Below are 21,379 nucleotides of genomic sequence, written 5' to 3'. Positions count from 1 at the left end.
ACGTCCCTCTGTTTTAACTTCCTTGTGTTGCCAGCATCCTTCATCCTCCACGTTCTGTCATCTCTGCCCGGGAAGCAGCTGTGGCATCGCTGGGACACAGGTCCCGTCTAGGTGCACCTGACAGCCCTGAGCAACAGTGCAGATCCTCAGCTTCTCCTTTAAGCTGACCACAGGGTCTGGCAACAGCATTCTGAAACTTTATAATTACTTAAAAAACGTTGCCTTTTCTTCGATTCCCTTTCATTCATGTATTTCTCAGTTTGTCTTCATAAGCGCCGTCTTACTCTGTGAAAACAGAGTGGCCTGTGAGATCAGTAAAATACTGAAATTAAGTTTTTTGATGAAAGGTGTTCTGTCCCCTTTTGAGAGGCCCCAGACTTCATTCCAAACAGGCCGAATAGCCTCATCATGAAACTTGGGGTTTGTTGAGTGTCTAAATAGTCCCTGTTATGACTCTAAATATTTAGTGTGAGAAAGCTAGACAGAAGGAAAACTTTATATTAACTCAGGAATTTCTGGAAGATATCAGAGCCACTCAGCAGACATCAAGAGGTCCTTTGTTCCTGAAATATTTTCAAAGTAAGTTAAGACATTTCTTTTTGCCCAAGTTCTTATATTCCTTAAGATTTCAAGTTTATGTCGTGTCTGCCTGTGAAACTGCGTGAGAAGCGCCGTTTTGCCAGAGCAGCGATCAGCGCCCAGAGAGTTCCATCACTTCTGTGGGCGTGGGTGCAGCCGGCCAGGTCCCCACAGGACGCCTTTGGGGCTGTGCTTGGCAGGGGGGGTGGGAGGTGGAGGTCCCAGCTGTGGGTGCCGGATGGGGCCGTGGAAACAGCCCCTAGAGGTTTGTTCTGATGAGGTGCTATATCTTAGTAACTCTTTTCAGTTCATCGGGTTCAAGAATCGTGTTGTCTTGTTTTTGTCTGCTGTAAAGTGCGACATCCACTTTCTTAAAAATAGACAAAAATGGTTGAAGTGGTGAGCAGCTTGACAGGCGACTATATGTCATTTTTCTTTAATTGTGGATTAACTTAGGTTGCCCATTATAAAAAGTAAATCTCGCAAACGTATGTCGTCAGTTGGAAGGTGTAGGCCTGAAAGATGCATTTGCAGGGGGTCCTGGGGTATTTGGATGGGCCTCCAGGCAAAGGCTGGTTCTCTGGAGACGAGGGAGACCTCTCAGAACGAGGTGGTTAGAGGTGATGACAGGCATATATGATACACTGTCATTTTGTGACCTGGTAACCTTGCCGGACACACCAGCTCGTTGTCGTTCAAAGACCCTCACGCCTCTGTGACCATGTGCCTTTTTTTTTTTTTTTTTTTGTAAAACTTGTGGTCAACTTAGCTACTGGAATTTAGAGATGTTCCACTCGACATAAACATTATAACACTTTCCAGACTTACAAATTCTTGGAGGACCTTTCCTTCAATGCCTTTGCTTGTACGCAGTCAAATAATCTTGTGTCAGGTGTCTCCCCTTTTGACCCTGAAAGGTCAGCATCACCTCTAAACATCGGCAGCCTTTACAGCTTGCAGGTAGCTGACGTGTTCAGCACCTGACAGTGGGAGCCTTGTGTGACATGTCCTAGTCACAGTAACTAGCATTTGTCTCACATTTACCGTGTGTTGGATCCTGAGTCTTTACATGCATGCCCTCATCCTCATAAAAGCCCTGGAGGGAGATACTATCTTGGTGTGGATTTTGCAGCCGGGGACCCAGAGGCTTAGGGAGTTGGTGATCCACCCACAGGTCACCTGCTGAGATGGGGTGAGGTCAGGAGGCGGCCCAGGCTCTCTGGCTCCCACGCCTGATTCTTAGCCGGTGTGCCCAGCAGGACCTTCTGCAGTGGTTTTCTACTTCTGGACCCGTGACGTCTTCCATGTCAGGTCGGAGGCAGGGCAGGTTTTGCTTCCACTTGTTGAATGATCAGGGTAAGTTAGTTTAACTTCCCTGAGTGATGTGTTCTCCACCCAAGGACACCGTGTCACAAGTAGTGACCATCTCAGATAAACAGGCACAGCGGTGCTCAGGACTCCCGTCCACGGAGCATTTGCTCTGTGCCGATTTCACTGCTGAGTCCTCGAGTGAGCGCGTTTCATTTGGACTTGGGGAGGCTCGGCGGTGTTCCAGGGACATGCGCTAAGATCCTCCGGGTGGCGGGCTGTCTCCCCTCTGCCCTGTGGCGGTGCCTAGGTGAGCAGACACTCCCCTGCAGCAGGGCGAGCTTTCATCTTGGTCCCCACCGTCTCCTCCACCCCTAGAACACTGCCTCGGCCCCCAGAAATAGCAGTTGGATCCTTGGATCGAAGGAAATAGACAGGATTCAAACTCCCTCCCTTGGAACATGCAGGGGCCACGTGCAGAGCCTTCCAGAACCGTGGGCCGGAACCTGGTCTGAGATGAGGATGGTCCCTGTGGGGTGGTGTGAGGGCTGCAGCCTGGGAGGACCTGGGAAGGACGTGGGCTGTGATCTGGGCCCTGAGCATGCCTGACAGGTAAACTTGGCCTTGCAAGTGGGTGGAGGCCTTGCCCGTTCCTTACCCGCATGCTTCGGGGGGTAAGGGGGGGGGGTGGGAGGGGAAGCTCGAGGGCAGTGACCCGGGACCAGTGGCTTCGCGTGGCTCTTCTGGCGTCTGTGGGCATTTGTCCCTGCAGTCAGTTGACGGGGCATCTAGAAACCTGCCTCTTGTGGACTTCTTTCGAAAAGAGTCTGTCTTTTAGACGGTCTTCTTGAGAAAAACAACTTCTGGAGGCCTTTTTAAAACCTTGTATTCCTGGGCGCAGGGCATACAGTTCACACTTGTGCAACTTCAGCACGTTCAGTGACGGCCTCTTTGCCTTTCAGCTTTGGAGTTGGGCACCATGCTGAGCCCGAGGAGGGGGCTGCGGGGAGCGACGACCCCGTGACCGTGACCGTGACCGTGACCGGCTGCCGCTTCTCACTTGGGTCCTCTCGGTCCAGCCAGGCGGCCACCAGACACCCAGAGCCCCGGAAAACCCCCGACAGGTAAGCTCTGTTTGGTTTCTTTGCAGGGGACAGGTCTGTTCACTGTTGATTAAGGGGAGATCGGTAAGTGCATCTTACTGCATCAGAAATGCAGGCAGAGGCATCTCACTAGGCGCTTCCTTTCAGGGTTTCTGCAGGGAGCCTCCACCTGCTCTGTGGCTTCCCCCCTTTCCCATCTTTGAGCTGAGGTGGGTGTGGGTGGGAGATCTCGAGAGGGTGGGTCCGGGCCCTGCAGAGCCCCCTCTTTGCCGCCTGCCGCGCTGCCCACTCACTCCAGTAAGTGGGTGGTGGTCTGCTCCTTGCTTTCCGTAAAGTGGGTGGTGGTCTGCTCCCAGGTTATTCTGAGATGAGCCCTCAAGAGTTGGCAGCTGGTAGTTTTAGAGCTGGGCCAGAACAGAACCAGGGTAGAGGGCCACACTCAGACTGTTTTCCAACCCTGTGTTTGGGGGTCTTCCTACTTTTAGCACTGCAACTGGGGGCACATACATCATGAAGGTCTAGGGCAGGTGCGGGCCCCTCCTGCCTCACTGCTTCCTGAGGTGGCCGCTCTGGGGATGGACCTTCTCTCTCATCCCAGCCGGCCGGGGGCTGGATTCTTATGTTGCTATTGGTGGGTCTGAGATGGCAGTTAGAGAACTGAGGCTGGAATAGTCTTCCAGCAGAGGCGCCTGCGGGGGAGCCTTTGCTCCTACTGGAGAGTGTATCAGTCAGCTCGGCCGCCGTAACAAATACCACATTCTGGCTCACAATCCTGGAGGCCGGAAGTCCAAACTCCAGGTGTGGGCAGGGCTGGTTTCTTCTGGGTTCTCTATCCTGGGTGTGTGGATGGCCGTCCTCTCCCTGTGTCCTCACATGATGTGTTTCTGTGTCCTCTTCTTGTAAGGACGCCAGTCATATATGGGATCAGGGCCCCTGTGAAGACCTCATTTTACCTTAATTACATCTTTAAAGATCCTGTCTTCAAGCACAGTTGCATTCTGAGGTCCCGGATGTTAGGGCTTTAACATGGTGCTGTTTGAATTTACCCCCTAACAGAGGGGAACCGCAGACCAAGTGGCTGACAGGGCTGGGGAATTGGGGCCCGCGGTGCTGGTGTGAAGGCTCTGGCTCTGTCCACGTCCATCTTGCCTCCCTCTCCCTTTCGCATCTCATTTCTCCACCTCTTCCTTTCTGTTGCCTACCTGCTGACCTATTACTCCCCTCGGGGTTTCCTTTACCGTCCACAGAGCAGAAAAGAAGCGTTGTTAATCCTTTGTGTTCACTGGGTTCATTCAGCAGATGCTTCCTGAAGAGTCAGCCTTATCTTAGAGGCTGAATAACATTGTACATAACCTGTTCCAAGTTCAAAAAGCGCACATGTGAACTCTCCGTGTTTCTCTCCAGATGGTGGTCAGGACAGTTGATTTTTTCCTGGGGTGTGACATTCTTAGTCAGCGAGACTTCTCGAACTTTCTCGAACTTTCATGGCCCTCGTGGTGAACAGCTTGTGCCTTCAGACAGGCTGCTTTTTGTGAAACGGGGCTTTACCCTCTTCTCCCAGCCGAGGTGAACAGAGGTCACAGAAGCGCTCAGTCTCCCAGGAGAACGAATCATAGTGAACACACGCGCTTCGTGGCTGATTACAGCGCCGCCTCTTTGGCGTCCGCGGGCCCGGAGCGCAGGTGCTGGCCACCGGGGGCTTTGTCTCGTCTCTGCGTGGGCGGCATGGTGCGCAGGGAGGACCCCTGCGGCGTGGGTCTGGGTGATGCTGTCATGCTGGCTCTGCTCCTTAGTGCTCCTTTCCCTTCAGCTGTGACCCTGAGCCCGTCTGAGTGGCCCTCAGATGCCTGGAGGGTGGGGACTGCGTGTGTTTCTGGCGAGCCTTCACAGTGTCAGAGAGACACGTCTGAAAAAGGCAAGAAACACCCCTGAGCACCCTGAGACCCCACTTCTTGGAGCACCTGACCAGCCTACACCTCCTGTCCTTCTTCTGGTCAGATCAGTCAGATGCAAAGACGTGAGCCTGTGGGTTCTGACGGCCTGGCCAGGCACCTCTCGGCATGGACACAACATTGAAATGAAGCCTCGTTTCACAGTTAATCCTGTTTGGGGCTTGAAATCTAATTATCAACGCAGTTTAAGCAGTGGGGTCTGCTGGTGTGGAAGGCATTGCACAGGACTTCTCTCGCTGACCTCCGAGGGTGGGAGCTGCGTCTGTGGCTGCCCCGGTCCCCAGAGGGATCAACAGGTGTAGTGACTAAAGGGTGGCCCCAAAGATTGCCCTGGGGTGGGGAGTGGATTTCCAAAACTTTTTCAGCCCCAGAGCCCTTCCTTGACCTGGACTCTCCCCACATGAGTGTGCCCCTGTTTCTTCCCTGTGTCACCATGACACCTCTTGTGATGGGGCTTCCCCAGGGATGAGAAAGTCTTCAACTTTTTAAAGCCAGTTTGTATTATTCTGTGGCTGCACACTGCACCCTTAGACCTGGCCATACAGAGTTGGGGGGCAGAGTGGGCTCCACGCTCAGGCCATTGCCATTGGCCATCTGAAATGTGCATATCCTCCAAGGCAGTGCCGGCCTCTAGGGGCAGGGTGGAGCCCCTTTGCACCCTTGATGAGCCCCTGCAGTAAAGGGAACACATTGGACCAAAGTTAGCCTCTGCTTACCTGAGCACATTAAATAATGTGTTTGACTGAAACCATTAGTAGATTTGCTCTCACTTCCCTGACTTTTTTCTACTCATTCTGTAAGTTCCTCGTTAGCACCCATGTGGTTGGTACCAGGTCTGACTAGGTGCTGGGGCCACCTTGGTCTGCAGACACGGAACACAGCTTAGTAGCAAGACTCCATTAAGAACTCATGTTCTGGGGGCTTCCCTGGTGGCGCAGTGGTTAAGAATCCGCCTGCCAATACAGGGGACACAGGTTCTTCCCCTGGTCTGGGAAGATCCCACATGCCACGGAGCAACTAAGCCTGCGTGCCACAACTACTGAAGGCTGCGAGCCACAACTACTGAAGCCCGTGCGCCTAGAGCCCGTGCTCTGCAACAAGAGAAGCCACCGCGGTGAGAAGCCCGCGCACCACAACAAAGCGTAGCCCCTGCTCTCTGCAACTAGAGAAAGCCGCGTGCAGCAACGCAGACCCAACGCAGCCAAAAATAAAATAAATAAAAATAAATAAATTTGTTAAAACAAAACAAGACTCATGTTCTGTTGGATCTGTGAGTTGGGTGGAACCTGGTCCCCTGGAGTGTCAGAAAGATGCTGCATCACAAAATAAGAGGGTCCAAGAGGGACCATTTGGAGGCTAATTAGAGAAGAGGTTACTGTCCCCACAGGCTTGTTACACAGCGTCCGGCCAGGGCGCCCAGCGCCTGGACGTAGGTGAGCCCACCATGGGAATCACGGATCCAGGGGCGGTGAATTGGGGATGGGGATCGGATGGCAGCAGGGTTCACAGCACGTCAGGAGGCCCGCTTGATCTGGGGTCATGGGGTCCGATTCCCCACCCCTTGTCCCAAAGAGGCTTCTGAGTGTTTCCCTCAGGGCTGCAGCCCCCTGCGACCCCGGCTTCGCTGTCCTCTGGCCCCATGTTTTGGTTGCTTGTTTCGTTCTCACTGGAGAACTTCTAGGGTTTGACTTGGGTCAGAGCATTGCATCTCCAAGCTTGGCGTCCCTGCAACGGCCCCACCAAGGGCCCAGCCTCTGGCGAGCACCCTCCCGCCATGGCCAGCAGAGGTGGTCCTGCCCCCAGCAGTGTGGACAACAGGAGGGCACCACTCTCAGTGGCCCTATTGCCCTTGAGATGCAGTCAGAGGAGGGCTAGTTATTGTTGCAGTTATTTTTTTTTATTTTTATTTTTAAATTTTTTTTGCGGTACGCGGGCCTCTCACTGCTGTGGCCTCTCCCGTTGCGGAGCACAGGCTCCGGACGCGCAGGCTCAGCGGCCATGGCTCACGGGCGCAGCCGCTCCGCGGCACGTGGGATCTTCCCGGACCAGGCACGAACCCGCGCCCCCTGCATCGGCAGGCGGACTCTCAACCCCTGCGCCACCAGGGAAGCCCTGTTGCAGTTATTTTAACTGATTTAGCAAGACAGGGTTTGGCCAAGGGTGGAAACCATTTCTCTGCCCAGTTGCATTGATCAGTCATTCCTTCCCATTTACAGTATCGTTTAAGCCAAAGCATTCTCAGAATCTAACCAAATACGGAATGGCCTCTGCCGTCCTCTTTTCAAGGACAGAAAATCACAGTGTGCCACACCGCTGTTCCGGTCCTTGCGTCAGCTCACCATGAACAGATCTTTAAGAGACTCTCGTGCACTTTGGCGTTGTGCTTTCTTTCCTTCCTTCCTCGGCATCCTCGTGTATTTTGGCTTCTGAATCAACACGCTCCCCTGACACTTCTATTTCTGCTTCTCTGTTTCCCCTCCCTCATCTCCCCCTGTTCACTGTGTGTCTGCTGTCGACACTGTACTGAGGGCACCCTCGCGTTCTTTGGAGCACCCATATTGTTTTATTTCTGTCTCATTTTGGGTATTTAACCCCTCTTGCCCTGAGCTGGTGATGTTGCCTGTGCCTCTCCACGTCGCTGGGTTGAACCAGAGAGCAAGGCTCGTGAGGCGTTGCCGTGACCCTGCTCAGCCAGTGCGACCTCACCCGTGGCAGGATCCCAATAAATGTCTGATTCGCTCTGTTGGGTCCAGATATGTTGGGATCTTATCTTAGCGCATTATTCTCTGATGGAAAGAATCTAAAAGTCACTAAGATTGAAGGAAGAGAAATAATCAGTTTCTCCCTGCTTTGGAGTCACGGGGAGATGTAGCTCTTCAGCTTGCTTTTTTTTTTCGAGAGTGTTTGTGATTCTCGTGGAAGCATGTTTATGACAGCTGCTCTGAGGTCCTCCCAGGGCTGCGTCTCTCGACTGTCTTTTCTCATGAGCTGCAGTTATCCTTGTTCTTGGTACGACAGGTGGGTTTCACTCGTGTCCCGGGCATCCTGGGTTTGCACTGGGTGACTGGATCCTGTGTAACCTTCTTGGCGGGGAGCTTCCCTGTTGATGTGCAGACATGGGCCTTGCAGGGTGGTTGTCTGCTGCCTCAGGGCCCTGGATGCCCCCTGGTGACCACACCCCTCACCACTCATGGGTGTGAGTCCAGCTCCTTAGCCCCACTGACGCCTTCCCAGAGCACTGCACCCCTGGGCCCCCGAGAGCAGGTGCAGGTGCTCAGCCTTCTCACTGTGGGGTGGAACGCAGTTCCCACCGGACCCTGCTGGCCCGGAAGATGGGGGAGGGGGAAGAAATGCCAGTTGGCCCCTCCTCTCACCTCCTGTTCCCCTCCTGACGCGGGCAGGGCTGGAGGCAAAGCTGGCACTGCCCCTGCAGGGGAGCTGGGTGTCTGCTTCCTCCCGGTGGGAGGTAGAAGATCAACCCCCACCCGGCCGGCTGGCATCAGGCAGAGGATCTGAGTAGGGCCGCCTGCTTCCTCCAAGCCAGGGCGGGGGGGGGGGGGGCAGTTGGCTCCTGCCTGCTGCTGAAACGGGGGTGGGTGGGAGCAGTTCTCCTCTGGCCTGTGGTTGGACTAGTGTGGGTGTCATTGAAAAGGTTCTGGTCTGGGGCTTCCCTGGTGGCGCAGTGGTTGAGAGTCCCCCTGCCGATGCAGGGGACGCGGGTTCGTACCCCGGTCCGGGAAGATCCCACATGCCGCGGAGCGGCTGGGCCCGCTGAGCCTGCGCGTCTGGAGCCTGTGCTCCGCAACGGGAGAGGCCACAGCAGTGAGAGGCCCCCATACCGCAAAAAACAAAAAACAAAAAAAAAAAAGAAAAGGTTCTGGTTCTGTTGGGCATCCTTTTCTAGGTTCTTTGGTGGTGGGAACAGGCTTTCTTGGAGCTTTTCTTTTTTAAAAAATATACATATAAATATATTCTTTTTCATATTCTTTTCCATTATGGTTTTTTAAAAATAAATTTATTTATTTATTTGTTTATTTTCGGCTGCGTTGGGTCTTTGTTGCTGCGCACAGGCTTTCTCTAGTTGCGGCGAGTGGGGGCTGCTCTTCCTTGCGGTGCGGGGGCTTCTCATTGCCGTGGCTTCTGTTGTTGTGGAGCACAGCTCTAGGCGCGCAGGCTCAGTAGTTGTGACTCACGGGCTCTAGAGCGCAGGCTCCATAGTTGTGGCGCACGGGCTTACTTGCTCCGCAGCCTGTGGGCTCTTCCCGGACCAGGGCTCGAACCCGTGTCTCCTGCATTGGCAGGTGGATTCTTAACCACTGTGCCACCAGGGAAGCCCTCCTTTATGGTTTGTTCCAGGATATTGAATAGAGTTCCCTGTACTATACAGTAGGACCTTGTTGTTTATGCATCCTATATGTCATAGTTTGCATCTGCTAATCCCAAACTTCCAATCCTTCCCTCCCCCACCCCCTCTCCCTCTTGGCAACCACAAGTCTGTTCTCTATGTCTGTGGGGTCTGTTTCTGTTTCATGGATAAGTTCATTTGTATCATATTTTCGATTCCACATATAAGTGATATCTTACGATATTTGTGTTTTTCTGACTTACTTCACTTAGTATGACAATCTCTAGGTCCATCCATGTTGCTGCACATGGCATTATTTCATTCTATTTTATGGCTGAGTAATATTCCATTGTCTGTATGTACCACATCTTCTTTATCCATTCACCTGTCGATGGACATTTAGGTTGCTTCCATGTCTTGGCTATTGTAAATAGTGCTGCTGTGAGCATAGGGGTGCCTGTGTCTTTTTGAATTAGAGTTTTGTCTTGGCGCTGTTGTTGACTGAGCCTGTGAGTGGTTCCTGGCTGGAGACTCCTGCCACGTGCTGTCCTGGGGGTGATAAAGAAGCCCAGACCCTTACCGCTGGGCTCTTCCTCGTGTCCTGAGGCCCCCAGGCTGCCGTGCTCTCCGCCCCTTGCAGACTTCCTCTGCTGGTAGAAGTGCTGTGTCCATCCTTTCTGGGACTGGATCTCCCGACTTTGGCTTTCAGGGTTTCCTCTTCAGTATCTCTTATCCCCACACAGTAGTTGAGTTTCGGGAGGAGGGTCAGAGGTGAATCGTCGGCTCCTTGGGAGGTTCAGCCGAAAGGTGAAGCTGAATGTCAGAATTCTGCCGATACCTGTTGGAAGCCCAGTGTTTGTAAGGTGGGCAGTTTCTAATCTTCAGGACTCAGACTGGAAGGATTATGACCCAACAGTCATTTAACGGCTGATAACTAATCAGGCTCCCATTCGTTTTCGAGTTGCAAGTTCATCTCTGCCATCGTTCCCCGACTCAAACCCAGAAGCTATTTCTTGCCATTGTTTCCATTCATTAGAGTTGGGAGAAGATCTGATGGCCACTCAGGAAATCTTGGTGCCCTTATTTTGGTGACGACCGGTATATCTACAAGGCAAGAGCTTCTCAAGACAACTCAACTTGTCCTCTAAAATATTAAGTATTGATAAGTTGCTGAGAATGGTGGCTCTTTGAGTATTGAAGTGTAAGGTAACAGGCATTATTTCTTGAAGCTTCGTGCTTTTAAGCAGTGACAGTCAATGTCGAAGTTAAATTTGGACAAAGTGCACTACAGGCAAAAAGCAGTTGGTGTGTTATTTGAGATAAGTAATAGGGATCTAAACCCAGTGTTCTCAGCTCAGGTTCAATCTCTCTAGGACGCCCCTGATGTCACAGGACGTGGTGGAGTTGTGCCTGGCCTGGTCCTTGCACTGTCCACAGATAGTGGGAGCTGCAGGCAGTAGATAGCCATGCAGAGCATGTGCTCTATGGACAGAGGAGGTGCAGAGACCAGATGATGGTGACACAAAGGACAGCGACAGTAATAAAGTACACTGTGCACATGTGTGTCAGGGGCTCTTGCTGGTGGTTCTGTAGATTAACTCGTGGCATCTTCACAACAGCCTTTGAAGTGGGTATAAGCTACCCATTTTATAGAGGAGGACACCAAGGCACCTATAAACTAGATACAGCCCATCCCCACTACTCACTGATCTCACATTGCTAAAATTTATTTGTAACCCAAAACTGATACAATAGATGAGTTTGCATTTTCTAGAATGTTACATAAAGGCGACTGATTTATTTTGTCTGGCCTCTCTGACTCAGCATCGTTATTTTGAGATGCGTCTGTGTTGTAGCAAGAACTCGTTCCCTTTTATTGCTGAGTAGTGTTCCTTCGTGTGACTCCATCACAGTGGGTTTATCCATCCACCTATCAGTAGACATCTGCCCTGTTTCCAGGTGTTTTGCAGTTTCGATGCAGCTGCATTCTTTACTGCGTGGGTCCTTCTTTCTAGGCTCGTAGGAATGCCCTGCCCTCCTTCCATCCTCCTCCTGCCGAAGTCTGGGGTGTCCGGTTTGGGGCGTGGCTGTGGGTCTGCCGGCTAGGTCATCTGCGTTCTGGTCTGGGAGAGAGCAGGGGTAGGACTGGTCAGGAAGACGACGTCCGAGGCCAGCTGAGGCAGTGGCGAGGCACCAAGACAGCGAGGTCTCCCACCTCACAGCGCTAGACGTGTGTGGGCCTCCGCCTCTCTAATTCTTGCCGAGTCTGACTGTAGCGTTAGGGGTCAAAGCGCTGTGGATGCCCTGAAGCCACCCTTACTTTGTTGACTTTACTCATGTTTCAGACGGGTAGAGATGATTCCTGGGAGCAGAGAGAACTTATTTTAGCTTTCTTCTCAGACAGCCCAGACGGCGGTCTGGGAGGCCCCGTCCCCATCTCAGCAGCAAGGTATCACGGGACGGGACGCGGAGGTCCGTGCAGGCAGCATCTGCGTCATCTCGGGTGTCTGCTGTCTTTGTCCTCCTAGGAAAGCGGCCAGCAACGTGAGGCTGGGGACTCGTGGGTCTCTGTGGTATAAAAACTTAGCCCAGGGCTTCCCTGGTGGCGCAGCGGTTGGGAGCCCGCCTGCCGATGCAGGGGACGCGGGTTCGTGCCCCGGTCCGGGAAGATCCCACATGCCGCGGAGCGGCTGGGCCCGTGAGCCATGGCCGCTGAGCCTGCGCGTCCGGAGCCTGTGCTCCGCAACGGGAGAGGCCGCAACAGTGAGAGGCCCGCGTACCGCAAAAAAACAACAAAAAGCTTAGCCCTTCTGGCCTTGACAGTGGGCTTGACTTGGCTCTACATGTTGAGGAGTAGACAGACCCTAAGCCTGAGACCTACCTGTGTATTTCTGCCTGCGGCTGGTTATTTGGAATTAAGGCTAGCGTACCCTAGCCCTGCTCGATGTCTCAATGTCTCAACCTGCTTGTAACCTTGGAAGCTTCTGCTGAACAGGGCTGCCCGGCAGTGGAGGCTTGAAGGAGAATGGCCATGGGAACCTTCACGTGTGCACCTGCTCAGGTAGAAACGAGGAGAGATGCAGTAAGGAAACCTCCTGTGTTTGATCTTTGGTCCTTATCCAGTGATGGTAGTGCATTCAGCTTTCCAAATAGTTTGACATGTGAATGGTCAGAGCCACATTTCCCAAGATGTTGTTCATGGTCACCTTTGAAGTTTTGCAGTGGGCTTTCTGCTGTGGTACCTCCTGGGGGAGCTTGGCTCTCTGGGTAGCAGAGGGGGCTCCTTCTAGGGAGCTTCCTCATGGAGAGCTGCCACCGGGCTCCCGGGTAGTCAGCAGGCCAGACAGTCCAGCTGTTTTCCAGAAACAGATTTTCCTTTTTTTCTTCCTGCGAGTGGGGGCAGCCGGGTGGCAATATTAGTCACAAGTCCCGGGACCCACAGGCCTTTAGAAGTCCATTCTTAGTTGAAAGGAGGATTGGTTTATTTCAAGTTAGAGTCTCAATTACAGGAAGATGGAGGAATGTAATAACATGCAATGAGGTTTATGATAAGTACAAACTGATAAAAGAGCTCCATTTAAAGGCATTTCATGCTTTCAGAAGTAACAGCACTGTGGTCCGAAGACGGATGGAGCAGGGAAGAGGGAACCTTCCAAAGGTGCTGTTTCTTTGCACCGTTGAGGGTTATTTGGACGAATTACTCCCCAGACACGCAAGTTGGTGTGTGAGGCCCAGAGGGTACACGATGGATTCGGGTGACTTCACCACGAGAGAATTACTTTCTTAGCTGTTGCAGTTCTTAGAACCAGTGGAGGAAAATATTGCCTTGAAAATGACAGATCCTGCGAATTATGCAAACTCCAGAAGAAAAACTCCTTGTGCCTATTTTTAGTGACTGATAATGTGGGCGTGGCATGGCCAGAGTAGACACAAATCTTTTTCTGTTTTGAAACAAAACAATTTAAAATTCCATTTTGTAATTATACAATAAAGGATTTTGTAATCCAAAGCCAAATTTCATACAAAATAGATTTTAATATGTTTGTAAATATCTAGAACTTTGGAGTTTGAAGAGTTTTTAGCTTCATCTAGATTTGTGGAGTGTGAACCCATTCAACCTATTTTGAGGGAGAAAACAAGAGGTTTTTCAAATATGTATTTTAATTTAGCACTACTTCCTAAAGCGGAGGTTGTGATTTTGCAGGATGTTTTTGAAAGAAATGCCACAGTAGCTTTTCCCCTTTTGCCTTGTCCATGAAAGCAGAATTGTTTGACCTCAGAGCCTGTGGCTGGAATGGATGCCGTTGTGTTTTCCCTGGACCGGCCTCAGCCGTCGGTGCTCTATCCGCTGCCTGTGTCTACCTCTCCCCAGTTGCTTCCGCTTTCCCAAGCTCAACCCGCACACCCACCAGGCAGCCTTCCCTGCACACCGCGGTCCTTATTCGTGTCCATCGCGACCTCGTGGGATGATGTACAGGTCGGTGTGTACTGTCCAGTGTCGCACCGCTGCCCGGGGCGCGCACGGCTCAGGTGCCGGGAAGCATGTGATGTCAGGTGTGTCCCCATCTCCCTGTGAGGCCACGCCTGTGCCCGGGTGTCAGTCCTGCCGAGTGACTCTGGGCAGGGGTCTGGGCAGGCTTCCTGGACCCCTCGGGTGTCCCCTCCTGGTTGTGCATCCCCCGTCCCCCAGACTCTGTGCTACTCTAGGCAGCCCCACCTGCCACCCGCCCACCTGCCTACCCGGGACTTCATTAATTACCCAGCTCCCCGGGACCTCCAAGGATGGTGAGGGCGATGTGTTTGTTATTAATAGGGGTCTGCTTCTGCCCTGCCCCTCTCCCCCCTCCCCCCCAGGTAGCAGGTTATTCACATCTGCCCACAGAGGCCAGAGGACCTCTCCCGGGTCCTGTTTTCTGTAAGTTGGGTACATATATTTAGCTCATCTCTGGCAGATTAAACCCTTCGGATAAATTTTCCTCTAACATTTGGGGCTAGTCTGTATCTAAACTGGGAAGACTTTACCTGGGGTAAATATAGGCTGCGTTTTAAAATAGCTGGAAATGGTTTAAGGAAGCAGTGAGTGAGCGGTCTTTCACGTGGATTTGAAGCGCAGGGCAGTGGTGGTGACGGCCCCGCCCCGTGTCAGCAGTCCGTCACTCGGGGTGGCACCACGGTGAGCGGGGCCGGAATCTCCTCCGGGTCACGGGCGGTGGGCACGAGTCTGCACTGGCCTTAACTCTGCCCAGTTGTCTTTGCTCTTCACGGGGCAGCATGCCCGCTGCCCATGTCCCTTTATGAAAAGACCTCACAGGGGAATCAGTGGGTTTTATGTGAAGCCAAGTGGTTTTCTTTTCCTCCTGTACTTCTCTGAGGCTTTGATCCAGCAGAGCTGTTCTCTTGAGTAGAAGTGGGATGGCATACTTTTCAGACGTGGCCTGACCTCCTCCGTGGTCCTCGGGTCAGAGCTTCTCCCCTCCCTCCGTGTCTTCCCCTCGTCCCCTCCCGCGTCATCCCAGCAGAGGCTGGTGGGGATGCAGAGCCTAATTTGAGGACGTTACTCTAACTCGGAGAGGGACGCGGGCCCCTGGAATCGTGCCGAGAAACCCCGCGGCAGGGTGGTGTGCTTGGACCCGACGCAGTCGGGGGAAGTGGTTGGAGTCTGGATCCGTTGCCGGGGTTTGTGGAAGAAGGTGGAACCAGGGTGGCATCCCAGTCTGGCCGAGCAAGCAGACGGAGGCGTTTCTGCTGGGATGCAGAAGTGGTGACTGCAGGAGGGCCGGGACTTTGACTTTGGACACTTGGGTTTGAGAGGCGGGGCACAGCTGAGTGGTGGGGGGCAGGGCAGCTGTGTGTGTGGCCGTAGCATTCAGGGCGAGTTGGCAGTGAAGGCCTGGCGAGAGCGCCCGTGGCTTCCCGTGGATTTACGGTGGTGAAGATGGGTGAGCCCAGGGAGGGAGGGAGGGAGGGAGGGAGGAGGTCTGAGCCGTGGGTGCTGGGACCCCCGCTACTTAGAGGACTTGGAGTTGGGAAGTCACCCGCTAAGGAGGCTGGGGGCGGGGGGCTGGTGGGGGCGGAGGGCAGCAGTGGACGTGGCCTCCTGGGGTCCCAGGAGGCAGGGGGTTGTGATGTGGGTGGGACCGGGGGCTGACCTATTTCCCTGGCCCGGGCAGAGCCCGTTCAGGAGCAGAGGCCTGGCAGGTGGATTTGGGAGAGCAAGGAGGAGAACTGGCTTGCAGGATAGAAAGGATAACCCTGGGGGTTAGGGATTTTCCCACAGAGTAGAAACTTCCAAGCAGCATCCTGTTCGTGGCCACCACCCTGTGTACATCAACTCCCTCGGGTACCCCGATGGCATGTGCGCACGTATGTGGGGTCCGTGTACTTACACGCACACATACTGACCTGCGCACATGTCCCTAGAGCCAGGCATTTAGGTTGTTTCCAGCCGTATTGGAATAGAAAAGTACCTGTGTTCCCAGTTAAGGTCGTTGGATTAAGAACACTCCAATGCAGCTCGAGGGCAGGTACCCGGAGAGCTCCGGGCTGTGGGGAGTTTGCAGCCGAATCCACCACCTTTCACTCTGATCACACCTCACGGGTCACCTGGACAGTTCTTTAAGTAAAGTACCTGTGCCCAGGTCTGGCTGCAGGCAAGTTACAGGGACTGGGGTGTGGGGCTTGGAGCGGAATTTGGAAAGGCCTCCCGGGATTCTAGTGTGAGACCAGAGTTAAGAATCAGGGTCCTGCGGGGTGATCCCGGGGTACTGAGAATGGCCAGCGGGGCGGAGGAGGGAGGGGCCAGACTCTGCAGAGGTCCGTTGAGTGGAGGAGGGGGAGGGGGGCACTTAATGACTCATCAACCAGGGTGGGACCCTGCAGGAGGGGCAGGTGTACTGGGGCGTCACTCAGCTGTTGGCGAGTCGGGACCCGTATGGGGACGGTTCTGGGCCCTGGGAGCTGCGGCAGGTGCTCCCCAGAGGGCAGGGCGGGGAGAGGACACTTAAGCCACGTCCCTGCGGAGCTAGAAGCTGGGAGTGGTTGGCAGGGTGCAGTGGCATCACTCGGAAAACGCGACTCCTGTAGGATGGTGTCAGGGGCTGGAGAGCCCACAGAAGCACCTGTGATTGGCAGGAAGAGTTTCTTCTTATTTTTGAGATTTAAAAAATAAATTTATTTATTTGTTTGTTTATTTTTGGCTGCGTTGGGTCTTCATTGCTGCACACGGGCTCTCTAGTTGCGGCGAGCGGGGGCTACTCTTCATTGCGGTGCGTGGGCTTCTCATTTTGGTGGCTTCTCTTGTTGCGGATCATGGGCTCTAGGCATGTGGGCTTCAGTGGTTGTGGCTCGCGGGCTTAGTTGCTCCGCGTCATGTGGGATCTTCCCGGACCAGGGCTCGAACCTGTGTCCCCTGCATTGGCAGGCGGATTCTTAACCACTGTGCCACCAGGAAAGCCCCTGAAGACTTTATTTTTTAATTAAAACTGATGTATTTAAAGTGACTTTATTTGGGTTATTTTGAAGCTACAGGGATTCATTACACTTCCTGTAACTAAACTAGATATAATAAACCCAATCTTATCCCCTGCCCCGGGGCCCTTAAGGCAACAAAAAGGAGCACATCTTCCAGAAGCTTAAAATTCCAAGGCTGCTGTTACCAAATCCAGCCTTAGGCAGTCAGAGCCCTGGAATTAGAGGGTCTCCTAGCAGCGTGACATTAGGTTAACCTCGATGGCGGTCACTGTTCAGTTGTGTGGTCGTGTAGCCTGGTCACCTTTCACCTTGTGCTACTGGCCAAGAGTAACGTGAGCAGGTTTGCAGCCCTGACTGTGTGTTCATCACAGGTGCTGTGGGCGGAAGATTACCTGAAGCTCCAGCCCTGGTCCCAGGGGAGGGATGCGCAGTGGCCTCCTGGAGCCTCTCCTGTTTTCCAGCCCCCGTGGCCTGATGGTCACTGTTAGATGAACCCGTGTCATCTCCCATGGGAACGAGAGTGGACACCTCATAACTCCACCCTGGAGAGTGACTTAGGATGTGTGACTCCTGGGTTTGGTGGACCGGCGTGTGGGGGACTCTGGAAGGGGGGAATACAGCTCAGAAATAGATATTCCACGGGAGGATCACTTAGGGTCTCCAGGCTGAGCTGTGACTGAGAGCCCCCCCGAGACATTTCTAGGCCAAGACGACATCTCCCCGGCAAGAGCTTAGAAGGGCTTCACGTGTCAGGGCGTTTTGCTCAGCGTGAACTGATGAAACACTGAATTAAAAGACTTAAAAATAAGGTTATTTGTTTGCCCCCAAATTGTCAAGGTGGTGGACAAGGCAGGGCTTGGGGGTTAGGGTTAGATTGATGTATTGAAAGGGCCGTGAAATCTAAGAGTAAGTCCAGCGTCTATGCTGGTCAGAACTGGCGGAAACACCCCAACACAGGACATGCTGCCAGTTGGCAGCGTTACAGCTGTTGTCCCCAGTGTCACTCGGGGTGGCCTTGTGTGCTGTGACCGGATTCCAGGCCCCTCTCTGAAATGCACTTCAGATCCTGAACTCTGCTCCTTTCTGAGAAGCAAGGCTTGCTCTTCTGACCCATAGTTTATATGAATCTGATGCTATGACAGTCAAAAAAAAAAATGATATACTTTGCTGGATTCACTAACGATCATGGCAAAGTTTCAGAAGCTCGGGCTGCATCAGTTCTTCTAAGAATTAAAATACAGCTATCGAGCTCACTTTTTTGGGGGGTAGGTGATTCAGGGACTTAGTGCAACATTTTACGGGTCCAAAGGGTCTTGCGGGGGAAAGTAAGCCCCTGCCCCCAAGGGCTGCCCTGCTGCTGGCTGTCAGTACTCTCCTGAGAGGTCTCTGCTACCCCAGTGGCAGGAGTGCTGACCCTCTGTTTTCTCTTCTCTGCTCCGCATCGCCCCCGATACCTTGGGGCACCTGCCTAGGGAACCATCTTGTTTATTTGTTTATTTTTAATTGCAGTATAGTTGATTTACAATCTTGTGTTAGTTTCAGGTGTATAGCAGAGTAATTCAGTTATATATATATATATATATATATATTCTTTTTCAGATTCTTTTTCATTATAGTTAATTATAAGATATTGAATATAGTTCCCTGTGCTATACAGTAGGTCCTTGTTGTTTATCTTTTATATATAGTAGTATGTATCTGTTAATCCCAAACTCCTAATTTATCCCTCCCCGCCTCTCTTCCCCATTGGTAACCATAAAGTTTGTTTTCTATGTCTGTGAGTCTCTTCCTGTTTTGTAAATAAGTTCATTTGTACCTTTTTTCATATTCCACATATAAGCAATATCATATGATGTTTGTCTTTCTCTGTCTGACTCACTTTACTCAGTATGACAATCTCTAGATCCATCCATGTCGCTGCAAAGGGCATTATTTCATTCTTTTTAATGGCTAATATTCCATTGTATATATGTACCACATCTTCTTTATCCGTTCATCTGTCGATGGACATTTAGGTTGCTTCCATGTTTCGGCTACTGTGAATAGTGCTGCAGTGAACATTGGGGTGCACGTATCTTTCTGAAGTATGGTTTTCACCAGATAAATGCCCAGAAGTAGTATTGCTGGATCATATGGTAGCTCTATTTTTAGTTTTTTGAGGAACCTCCATTCTGTTCTCCGTAGTGGCTGTATCAGTTCACATTCCCATCAACAGTGTAGGAGGGTTCCCTTTTCTCCACACCCTCTCCAGAATTTATCGTTTGTAGATATTTTGATAATGGCCATTCTGACCTGTATGAGGTGATATCTCATTGTAGCTTTGATTTGCATTTCTCTAATAATGAGTGATGTTGAACATCTTTTCATGAGCCTTTGGCCATCTGTGTGTCTTCTTTGGAAAAATGTCTCTTTAGATCTTCTGCCCATTTTTTGATTGGGTTGTTTTTTTTTTGGTATTGAGCTGTATGACTTGTTTGTATATTTTGGAGATTAATCCCTTGTAAGTCTCATCTTTGACAGATGTTTTCTCCCAGTCCATAGGCTGTCTTTTCATTTTGTTTATAGTTTCCTTTGCTGTGCAAAAGCTTTTAAGTGCAGAGCATTTTACTGCACCTTGTTTTTTGTTGCCACATCAGTATTTGTAATCCAAGCAGCTTGGTGTTTTTAGGCTGCGAGGTTGTTTCCAGCATTTTGCCATCACGGTCAGCTTTACGGTGCAGCCGCTCGTTTGCTCCCATTGGGCGTGTGGGTGCAGGTGCCCACGTCCGTCCTCAAGGCACCTGACGTTCTCCCAGCTCCAGCACTGGGCTCCGGGCTGGCTTGGAAGAGAGGGAAGCTCAGGCCTTTTATGAGATTCACTGAAAGAATGAAATTAAGAAGATCTGATGCCACCATCTTCAGTATTTTGTAATTTAACGAGAGACCTCAGTCCAGAATCTGGGAAGTGTGATTTAGATATAACCTCTTGGGGCTTTTTTTCAAGTTTTCTTTAGGAGAAAAGAAGTCTCTAGTCAGTGGTCTGTGTTTTATTGTAGTGACAGTGCTTTCCTCTTAGGTGTTGATTGGAAGGATTTTGGAGTATATATATTTTGTAAAGTATTTAAAACCAAGGGCTGTTTTATAGAGCATCCTGGGTTTTTCTGACGAAGTTTGAACCGCTTTCTCAAGAATTACGCAATCAGATTTGTAGGCAGCAAGGACACATCTGAGTGTTCTGTTTCCCACTGGTGTTAACGTCACTTATTCCCACGTGAAGATTGTGCTTCTGGGACGGTGGGTGGTGTGGCTGGCAATGTGGGTGGCATCTTGCTCGTCCCCCCACCTTTTTTTTTGGGGGGGGGTGCTATGCTGCGAGGCTTGTAGGATCTTAGTTCCCCGACCAGGGATTGAACCTGGGGCCACGGCAGTGAAAAGCGCTGAGTCCTAACCACTGGACTGCCGGGGAAGTCCTTCCCCTTTTTGACTTAATTGATTTAGTCTCTTAATTTCTGTTTCTTGTTTTATAATTTTAATATGCAAAGATCTGTCCCTTGGAAGTTACCCAGAGGCAGTCAGTAATTTATAGTGATTCATGAACCTCAAGAATCAGGGATTATAAGTGATGATGTCAATAGTGAAAACAAAACATTAATGAATTAAAAATATATATATATATAAGGGAAGATAAGTTCTTTTCAAAGGACCCCAATTTTAGATCTGTATGTAAGTTATCTACATTTTTAAAAATTAAAAAATTTTAAACTTTTTATTTTATATTGGAGTATAGTTGATTAACAATGTTGTGGTAGTTTCAGGTGTACAGCAAAGTGATTCACTTATACACACACGTATCTATTCTTTTTCAGATTATTTTCCCATTTAGGTTGTTACATAATACTGAGCAGAGCTCCCTGTGCTCTACAGTAGGTCCTTGTTGGTTATTCATTTTAAATATAGCAGTGTGTACATGTCATTCCCAAACTATCTGGAGAAGAACATGGTCCAAAAGGATACGTGCACCCCAGTGTTCATTGCAGCACTATTTACAATAGCCAGGATGTGGAAGCAACCTAAGTGTCCATCAACAGAGGAATGGATAAAGAAGATGTGGTACATATATGTATATAATGTATACAATGGAGTATTACTCAGCCATTAAAAAGAATGAAATGATGCCATTTGCAGCAACGTGGATGGACCTAGAGATTGCCATACTGAGTGAAGTAAGTCAGACAGAGATAGTTAGGGAGTAATCCACATTTTAAATTATAATGGCTTTTCTTCTTGCCCCATCCTCCCTCCTCCAAGGTCCCCTGGTCGTGCACGGGCAGGATCCCATAATGTTGGGGGGCACCCCATCCGTCCTTTGCTCTGACTCTCAGGCCCTCAGTGGTTCCCCGTCTGTGAGGTCCTGTGTCACTGTGTGGCCCTGGGCAGGTCACCCAGCATCTCAGAACCTGTGCCCTCATCTGCGACACTGGGATGGCCACGCTCACAGGTGTCAGAGTGGTCTAGGTTTCACTGCCCCCGTGTGGGTTTCACCTTGTCCAGGGCACACATTTACCCAAGGCAGGCGGGTGTCCTCCTTGTCTCTGCAGACGTGGCGTGAGCAGGACAGTGTGTGGTCCCTGTGATTCTGTGTC

The 21,379-nt window shown here is 51.4% G+C and overlaps 1 protein-coding gene across 5 annotated transcripts in view; it reads left to right on the top strand.

Annotated features, from left to right (window-relative positions):
- Positions 1-21,379, top strand: part of GRB10 (growth factor receptor bound protein 10) — a 200,408-nt gene that overhangs the window by 32,125 nt on the left and 146,904 nt on the right. For 4 of the 5 annotated variants that reach the window (XM_082846933.1, XM_082846934.1, XM_082846935.1 and 1 more), the window contains exon 2: positions 2,850-3,011. The exons of the other annotated variant lie outside the window; for it this stretch is intronic. The gene's annotated coding sequence lies outside the window, so the exon portion shown is untranslated. The remainder of the gene's footprint in view (positions 1-2,849; positions 3,012-21,379) is intronic. 5 annotated transcript variants of the gene reach the window in all.

This window comes from Leucopleurus acutus (genome assembly GCF_964270905.1).
Source record: "Leucopleurus acutus genome assembly, chromosome: 9".
NCBI lineage: Eukaryota > Metazoa > Chordata > Mammalia > Artiodactyla > Delphinidae > Leucopleurus > Leucopleurus acutus.
Note: the sequence above shows the minus strand (reverse complement) of the source record. Positions and strands in the feature narration are given on the sequence as shown.